Source organism: Panicum virgatum, chromosome 9K (genome assembly GCF_016808335.1).
Source record: "Panicum virgatum strain AP13 chromosome 9K, P.virgatum_v5, whole genome shotgun sequence".
Taxonomy (NCBI): domain Eukaryota; kingdom Viridiplantae; phylum Streptophyta; class Magnoliopsida; order Poales; family Poaceae; genus Panicum; species Panicum virgatum.
In genome coordinates this window covers 66,551,305-66,561,295 of record NC_053144.1, presented here as the reverse complement: position 1 = coordinate 66,561,295, position 9,991 = coordinate 66,551,305, and the positions used below count along the sequence as shown (strand labels likewise).

General features: G+C 45.0%; 1 long non-coding RNA gene across 1 annotated transcript; it reads left to right on the top strand.

The window, feature by feature from the left end:
* The first annotated feature begins 4,838 nt into the window (after positions 1-4,838).
* LOC120647215 lies at positions 4,839-6,496 on the top strand. The gene is made up of 2 exons (XR_005664707.1): positions 4,839-4,992; positions 5,085-6,496. It is a non-coding gene; the product is annotated as an uncharacterized LOC120647215 (long non-coding RNA).
* The last annotated feature ends 3,495 nt before the right edge of the window (positions 6,497-9,991 follow it).

Genomic DNA, 9,991 nt, shown 5'->3' with positions numbered 1-9,991 from the left:
TAGCCGTTGCCCATACTGGTGTCATTGCACCGACGCCTTGCTCCGACACTCCACCGGTTCAACCGGTGCTGAAAGCGTGGCTCCCTCGCGCTTGACATCATCTCTGGAACATAGTACATTGATTGCACCGATGCTTCTCTTGACACCGTCGGTTCAACCGGTGCTTCATTCTTTCTTCACTTGATCTCCAAATGCGCTCATTTTTGCACCAAAGCCAGGCCATCGGATCTTCCGGCAACCATCAGATGCACCGATGCTATAGGCATCGTTTCTTCCGGTGCTACTGGCTTCAGTAGAACTCGTCCAATTCAGCGTTTCTTTGAGTTCTTTCTTCGTGTTTTGCTTTGTATGGCCTTTTTACTTCATCCCCGGGATCTAGAAATGTCCACTCAACAAAACCATTAGTCCCATTGATTGTGTTGTCATACGATCACCAAAATCACTTGAAATGGCATAAATGGTGCCATGTTCGTTACAATCTCCCCCTTTTTGGTGATTGATGACAACACAATCAAAGCAAGCATAAAATGTGCAAGAATTGACAAATTTAACCACTTACACTCGCTTGGATGTTTACCACCATCCAATGATGGTTTGGCCTCCCCCTAAAACCATGGTCCCCCTTTTGTTCCTCCCCCTATTTGCTACTCTTCTCTCATATGTTGACTTGATCCAGTCGGCATTTTCCCCTTTGGAATATACTTTTCCTTCTTGGGAACATTTCTCCCCCTTTGTTGGAAACATGTCTTGCTTTGATCCACATTTCTCCCCCTTTGGAATCAAATCACCTAAAAGGTTTTGCACCTAAAAGGTCTTGCAAAACAATATAGCTCAAGAGAAGATTAGTAGCCTAGGGAGTTAGTTTCATGACTTATGATCCAATTGTATGATATCCATGAAGATACCAATTGAAAAATTTACTACGGTGGATCACAAAATCACGAAACTAGCATGACATGAGCTAATCTTTCCATAAGTATGTGCACAAAATAATAATGTGAAAATCAAATGCACAACTAGATGTTATAACTAGAAAGCTTAGATCATATCATGCACGGAGGTAGCTCTAAAAAAGATAAGAATTTGACAATTATACCAATTGAATGAGTTTAGAACCTTGCATACCTCCAGGGGAGATTTTGTTTACCTTGCATGTACCAATTGAAAGTGACTTGCAATCAATTGAAAGTCTTTAAAGGAAAGACACTTGGTACACCAAGGTTAAGCAAATGTATGAGCACATAGCCTATGAACTTAGATATGAGCATTTAAGTTCAATAGAGCATGGCTCAATATGCATGAAGCACAATTTATCTAATCACTCTTATAGAGTTGTTTGTTCACATTGATTGTGAATAACATTCTCTTAGAGTGTTCACAAAAGATAAATTTGCAAATATGTTAGTCTCAAAATCACAAGCCATAGGATGAACTCCCCCTAAATGTGTGCATTTAGTGTTTGAATCACCAAGCAAATGTATGCACATTGATTTTGACACAATTGAAAAGTTTACCCTAAAGCTATACATGTACCATGAAGGATAACTTTGTGTAGCTTTCTACACACTTATCAAACCATGTAGGTTGCTCATGGGTTAGAATCACGACACAAGCAACCCACCATATATAACACTAGGAGATGCAATATGCACGCAACCTACCAAAAGCAATGGAGCTAAATGATGCTTTAATTTAAATCTAGCTACCATTACCTTAATATGGGGGACTTGGGCAACAAATGACCAAGTATTGAGTTTAGATTCTTTGGCTTGAACCTTCACTTCAACTTGTAAGCTAAACCTCAAAATCCCCCGAAGCTATTTTTGGGTTTTAAGTCTCCTTTGGAACCCACACCATTTGAGACCCCTTCATATTGATGATGATGTCTTTGGGCACCCAAATGGAGTGGTTCCAACTCCTTTCCTTCTTCCCAACATTGTGAGCAACCACCTTGCCATTGGTCTTCTTTTTGATCACATAGGAGGTGCTATTGCTTTTGTTCCTCCGATTGGGCTTGGTGTAGATGAGAGAACTCTTGATTGTGAGCTTCTTTTTGTTCTTCTTATCCGGAAGCTTCTTTCTTGGTTGAGGACACTTGTTGGACTTGTGGCCTTCTTTGTAGCACTTTGAGCAAGTCACGGTGGACCCTTTCTCAAGCTTCTTCACCATGTCTTCATGGTTATCTTGAGAAGGTTGGACATTACTCTCTATGCCTTTGCCCTTCAATCTATACAAGTCCTTCATGAGCCTTTCCACTTCTTGCTTGAGCTCATCATTCTCTTTGGCAATGAGATCATCACATGATTCTACAACAACATTCTCATTGTATTTCTCATTGCAAGGGTTAGAGCAAGATTCATCAATTAAGTCAATGCAAGAAGTTGAAGCATCTATCCTAGAGATTGGAATTGCATAAGGGATAGTTTGCTTCATTTCCAAAGAGTCATTTGTATCATTAATGCTCTCAAATTTTAATTTGAGCTCTTCATGCTCCTTGCTAAGAAAATTGAATTTGCACATCAAATCTTCAAAATTTGTAGCAAGAGAAGCATTTAGATCATTGAGAGCATTAAGGTTTTTAATTTCTTTTTATTGCTTCTTAATGACTTTTTGGTGCTCATGAACAAGGTCAAGAAGTTCATCAATTGAAGGAGAGTCGGAGTCATCATCACTTACATCGCTATCCATACCTTTGGTTATAAAGCAAGTGTTGGATGATGATCCCATGCGGGTGGCGAATTTCTTGTTTGATTCATCACTTGAACTTGCACTTGATTCTTCACCACCGCTTACCCATTTACCAAATACGGCATATAATTCATGCTTGGGCTTCTTCTCCTTCTTTTGCTTGTTCTTCTTGAACTTATTCTCAACTTTCATGAGTTGATGGTGAGGCCCATCTTTGAGGAAGACCATATACCCCATTGAGTTGATTTCCTTCAAGAATTTGTTCATCTTCTTTACTTGCTTGTAGAGGTTGGGGTGCATTAGCTCTTTATCATCACTTGAGGAGCTTCTTGCATCCTCTTCTTCCTCATCACTTGAGCTATCTTTGATGGCCATATTTTTCAACTTTTTGAGTTGCTTGCATGCAAGTGCACTATGTGTTGGTGAAGAAGATGGCGTTTTTGTCTTGATGTCGTTGCGTAGCTCATGGGCGATCACCTTGTTGAGGACTTGATTTGCTGTCATTGTGTCGAGCTCTTTCTCATATAGAATTGTGGTCACCAAATCATAGTCCGGCCTTCGGAGTGAGTGAAGGATCTTGCGAATGAGTTCCAAATCTTCAATTTGCTTCACATCTAAGGAATTAATCTCATTCACAAGAGTGTTCAAATATGAGTACATAGATTCGGCATTCTCATCATCAAGTTGTTTAAAACTATTAAGCTTATCAATGAGAACATGATATCTTTCGTTGGCAACATCCTCCGTGACCTCATGGTTCTCAATGATAGTCTTCCATAGCGTTTTAGCATTTTCACAAGAATAAACCCGATTGAACACATTGTCACTAAGAGAAGACAAGATTATGCATTTAGCGGTAACATCATATTGCTTCTCTTGTTGACCATTATTTTTTACACCTTCACTCACAACTCTTCAAACATTTAGCCCCGTCGCTTGGTGATGGGCTTGCATCAAAACCTTCCATCGTTGGAAGCCCGTGCCGTCAAACCATGGAGCGGGTCTAAAAGAATCCATCCTTTCCCCCCTAAGAGCTAACTCACTAGGCGGTGAAGCCTACCGATCTAATGAGCCGGTAAACACAAATTTACCGATGGAATTGGCTTCCTTTGTGAGAGAAGTGAGTTCCGGCTCTGATACCAATTGAAAGCGATCGGGTGCTCTAGCCTAAGAGGGGGAGGGGATGAATTAGGCACTCTAAAAACCTTAACCTATGGCTCCAACTAGTTTGCACAAAACTTAAACTAAACGAAGCTATCTAGATGTGCAACTATGGTTCATCTTAGTGTAAAACCCTCATCCCAAAAGAGTTTAGCAACATATTGCCAAAACATGTGCGGGCAGCCTGGCAGCGGCGGGCGGCGCGGCGGCGCTCCGGGCACGCGGTCCACGTGCGTGGACCGGCTCGGCGGGGCGTGCAGCGGCGCCACGGCAAGCGGTGCGGTCGTGCAGTGGCAAGCCCATGTGCGGGCGGGCGCGCGCGCGTGGCGACATCGCGGCTCGGTGGTCATGCGCGTTCGGGCGGCGGCATCGCGGCTCGGCGTGGCGAGCCCGTGCCTGCGCGTGCGTGAGCATGGCCTAGAGTGGTCTGGCGCAGTGCGGTGCGCGGCCAGGGAGGTTGTGCAGGGCGAGCGGGGGAGGGAGCCGGGCCTGGCGGTGCTCGGGAGCAGAGAGAGAGGGAAGAAAGGAAGGAGATGGAGGGAAAAGAGAAAGAGAGAAAAAGAAAAGGGAGAAAAGAAAAGGAAAAAGAATTGGAGAAAAGAGAAAGAAAATGGAAAAAGAAATGAAGAAAAAGAAAATGGGGAAAAGGGAAAAGAGGGAAAGGAAAAGGAGGGGGGGCGGTGAACGCCAGCGGCGACCGCGGCCGCGGTCGGCCACGCGCGGAGTGCGGGCCACGGGAGATGGGGCACGCGGCCAGAAGGGGAGGGAGGAAAAAGGAGAGCGGGAAAAAGAGGGGGGGCGAGATTCGCGGCGGCCGGTTGCGACGCGTCGCGTTGGATGGGAAAAGATGGGACGAGAATTGAATTCGGGTGACGGGTTGTTCAGGAGAAATTCTGGGACCAGGGTTCAGGGTTTAAGGGGGGAGTCGAGCTCAACGACGAAAAACGGTTTTAGCGCACGATTTAATTTAGTGAGTTTTCGGGATGTTACAAGTGCTCGACGGCCTTGGTGTCGGCTCTGGTGTTCTTCCATCAAAGGGAAAATCGACCCCAAATCCCGGTCGCTTTAGGTGGATTGGTGCCGGAGCGCTGTGTTTCCTTGGCCGCCGCAAGCGCATCTCAGATCAGGCAAGGCGCTGCCCAGGTACTTCCGGAATCATTGAATTTCTTTCTTGTTGCAGGCGGCAGATACCAAGATTTGTTCTTTTGAGTTGAGGATCCCTTTTCTCGCTTCAGGATCAGGGGGGTTGAAATGACGAGCTATCTACGGCGGTTTGTGTATCTGGTGGTGGATGGCAAGAGGCCCCGCACTTTGGACCTGCACCGCATCGACATGGCGCGCTTCTTCACTCAGAGATCGCCACTGATTGGGGCCGCTGTGGACGCTCGGCTGCCTCGCCCCCAGATGACCTTCTATGCCCCCTCGTCGGAGGACCGCAGTGGCAGATTGCAGTTCCTTCTTCTACATTGCAACAAGGTGCTCGCCACGGACCAGATGAGCCAGGCTAGCATATACGACGCCGGCCTGAACGCCTTGCGCACCGCGCCCACTCTTAGCAGACCCTAGTACAGCCCCATCTCCGTCACCGTCGGGCAAAGACTCTACGTCCTCGACTCATCCCGCAGAGTGGTTGGTGCCGGTGACAAGGAGCATTGCTTCGAGGCACTCGTCTACGGACCCGACGGCGGAGGGTACGATGACTGGCGCTACAGCTATCTCCCTTCTCCACCCTACCGCCCTGGCGACATCGACGCCTATGCTGTGGTCGGTGGCTCCGACGTGTGGGTGTCCTCGGAGGACGAGGGCACCTACTCGTTCGACACCGTGCGCGGCACATGGTCCAAGCAGGGAGATTGGCCATTGTAGTTCCGTGGCCTTGCCGAGTACGTTCCCGAGTACAAGCTCTGGTTTGGCCTCTCCTCCAGTGAGAGCAGCAACCTTTTCTGCACCTTCAACCTCGCCGCCGCCGCCAGGCGGCTCTCGCCTCCTATCCCACGTAATGTCTGGGAAGATCTCTGCCCGCCCAAGGGATGGCTCCAGGTTACATCCTCACTCGTGCACTTGGGCTCCGGCAGGTTTTGCATCGCCAGATTTTTCTGTGACGAGCCCGGTGATGCTGATGATGATCCCTGGAAGATGTTTGCTATTCTTATAGCCGTGGAGGTACGTCCGCGAGGGAAGTCAGGCAAAGGACTTCAAATGGTCAGGCACATATCCGAATGTTACAGCCTTCCTGACAATAACCTCAACCAGTGGGTGCTTTGATAATGTTCTGACTACTGGCAAGTTTGGATCTGGCCGCGGTTCAAGCTAGGAGGGACATGTCACTTTTGATTGATCAGATGGTGAACCTGGACAGCATGCCATCTGTGGCCTCCGTCCAGATTCTCCTTGGCGACCAACATAGTGCTACTCTTCTCTGCACTGGCATCCAAGGTGCTCCACAATAAGCAATCTGCTTGTTGGTTTCCCTTGCAATCGGGTCAAACGTAACCTTGCACCTACTCTGTTCACTAGTTTTTGCTCGTCTAAAAAATTGTGGATCCCATCAGCACATGGATGTTCACATTGAACATATCGAACTCACTGCAGTAAAAGGATATTGTTGTTCTTTGGGTCAAATGTAACCTTGCACCTACTTTGTTCACTAGTTTTTGCTCTTCTAAAAAATTGTGGATTCAATCAGTACATGGATGTTCACTTGCATGATGTGCTCGAATTCAGTAACAGAAGGGGCTGCTGGCATCTGCTCCATCTTATCAGTGAAACATTAGCTGTTCTGTTTGAAGGCTGTGCATAGTTGGGTAATGGTACTTTCAGTTCAACTCATAAAGAAAAAATTGGAACGATAAAGATGTCACTTATGTTATAGTTTTTTTATGGAGATGCTTGGCAAGCATGGATACCATGAAGTTGTAGCATCAGACTTTTGATATGATGACTTGCTAGATAAAAGAAAGTCAAGAAAATTCTTTGTTAAACTAAACCACCCATTCAAGACAAACATTGTCTTTAAGGGATCACATGCGACGAGCGGGTATGCATGCTGATGATTCACAAGCTTGTATTGTGCAGCCCATGATAATAAAAGGCCTGGTCGAAGCAGGTGCTGGCATGGTCAAGGCGTGAGGCGTGATCAGAGATTATCTGTAGAGAATCTAAGAGTCCGATTATTTTGAAAACTATCTTGTAAATATAGTACATTAGCTATTTTTCTTCTCGTCAAGGTTTTTTTTTGGATTCGTGAGTAATGTAGTTTTCCTTACTTTACCTTAGGATATAAATAGTAGACCACAATTTATCTTTTCGGCTTCACGCTATTACTTTTACCTTACCAGTAGGAGTAACGTAGATTCTCAAAGAGTTATTCAGCAAGTTGTACTGCATCGCTTCGATCTTCAGTTCCCCGTGATCTTCATCAAAATAGGTGTTCTAGGCTTTAAACACCGGGCGCATTGCTGTGTTTTCGTCTAGACTCTAATTACCAGTGCATCACTGTAGCTTTTTCTAGTTTGCTTAACAACTATCGATTATTATCATATCTCGTAAGGCAACATTATTGGATCTCTTGGTAGATGTGGTGGAATCAACATCGTTGGATCTCTTGGTAGATGTGGTGGAATCAAATTTATTCTGCCATGATTAAGCTTGCATTGGCTGATATTACTTTAATCTATCATCTGTCTAATCTACTTTAATTAGCTTTTGTTCTGTTGAAATAGATGATAGATTATTTAATGGTTTGTTGCATCTTAATCTTGGTTACCTCTCAAGTATTGTTGGGATCAAGTTCTATTTGTGGATAGATCTAATGGTTTGTGAAGTTTAGATTAACTTCTTGCTGACAGAGTTTGTAGATTATACCTCCTACACGCATCATTGTAGTTTCATCTAGACATACTGATAGTAACATTAGTTTAAGCTTCATCAATTTATAGCCCTAGTCACAGTGGTGCAAGAGTTCAATGATGCTCCATTTTCTATCGGCTTTCCAGCAAATAGCTTTCATGCTTTATTATCATCAATTATGTATATTCACTTGGATAGCCGATGGATAGCCGATGAGCTATATCAGGATGCTAGAATTGACCTTATGATCGATAACTTATTTATCATGCTTTATTTTGCTACATCATTATCGATACCGGTTCCAAGATCGCATCGGCCTGATCGGCTAATTGCCTTTGACTTCAAAAGGATTATCTTCACCTTGTCGGTTGAATGCTCAAACTAACTGGCACGCTCGCACATACCATGCTCAGTGATCCAAATTCTATATGTCAGAGTAAAGCAGATCTCCTAGATCCTCGTGTTGGTCAACAAAGGGTCTATCATCATCAAGATTTTGCAATAGGAGCAAAACAGATCTCCTAGGTCCTTGTGTTAGTCAGCACAGGGTCCACCATCATCAGGATTTTGCGTCAACAAATAACATAAATAATAGATAGAAATAATATATAGTGGGCATCTGCTTACAACCGAAGTGCAATCCAAAAACCTAGATAGATCCTCCACCCGCAACCATGATGAACTACAACTGGAAGAGAGTGAGAAAACCAGCAGGAATCTCAGCACGCACCCAGATTGAAAAACAATCCACCCATTTTCTTCACAATCCAAGAAGGATCCTTAAAGTGTTAGAAATCTAGGCAAATTCATATTTAATTTATTCCATAAATATGACGCAACCAAGAAATGCATGAACATGATATCATATATGTGCTTATCAAAGGAATACATCATCAAAGTCTTCATGAACATAAGACTAGTGCTAACCAACAAAGTATGACATGTGGAATTTCTCAAATAAAGCATGTCGATTATACTGTTTACGCTAATCACAAAGATTGCAACTTTGAGAACAAGATTAGCATACCCAGCGGCAGAGCCGGAAGCACCAGAAAGCGACATGGTGCTTTATTGATGTAGTCGTCCCGCTCGATGCAGTGCAGAAATGTCGCAGTGAAGACCACGCTCGTTTGCCTAGTGCCAACACCACTCCAGGAAGAAGACAGAGTTGTTGGCCGTCGCCGAGAACAGGAGCAGAGTCGCGGACGCCATCGCCGAGAACAACAGGAGCAGAGTGGCGAGTAGTCGTGTCGCCACCGACACTCCCCAAAAACGTGATTGCTCGTCCTCACCCGAGCACGTGAACCCAGCGGGCGGAGACGTTCCGGAGGCCTACTCTTCCATCTCATGTGCGCGCAGGAGACGGAACGGGAAGCTCAGAGTGCTGCTGGATTTGTGGTTGCAAGAGAGATGAACTGAAAGAGCCCCTTGCGGGTTATATCAACGATGCGCGGCAGGAGATGGAAGGCCACGAGTCTCAGCGGCACAGGAAAAGATGGGGAGACAGAAACTCCAGTAACTTCCAATTCAAGTCAAATGAGTGACGAAAGTGGAGCCATGCCCGCCCGATTGCTCACCGCCTGCCATGCCACGTCCACGTCCACAGGCACAGGCCGGGCCGGGCGGCGGCGGCGGCGCGCGCGTGTGGTAGCCGGCTATTCTTTTCTCAACTTCTCAAATTAACCAGTCCAAGACCAATCATTTAAGTTGATTCAACCTTCAGTAAATATTCCGTACGGTACTAAACCATTTATTGGACCATAGAGTTTATTTGATTTATTAAATATTAATGGGCCAAGCCCATTATATCTAACAATCCCCACCAAACTCTAGGGTACAAAGCAAGAAATTTCTCATAACCACAATCCTTTTATATACCTGTATTTCGATGGAGACTGTTAAGTTGAACATCCATCTATAATAATAGCTACACTCAGCCACAACTGATCAATGGACAAAGCCTTGAATTGATAGTTTTGTGTGAGATGAGTTTCGCTAGAATCATTAACTGATACTAGGCTGCAAAGAGCATTCCCTCTGTTTGAAGCTTATAAGTCATACTTTCTGACCTTTTCATGAGTATCTAGAGATTACCCACATCTCATAGATTATGACTAGCAATTGAACTCATATAGGTGTGTTCCTTTTAGGATGTCCTGTAGGACAACATCCCTACTTTTCCAAGCCACTCGGATCACATTAAGAATTTAATCAACCTCCATTACTATTATTGAGACTTTGCCATGCCGTTCTCAAGTCAAAACGTGCATGTGGCCCAAGAGGCCCAGTTCAG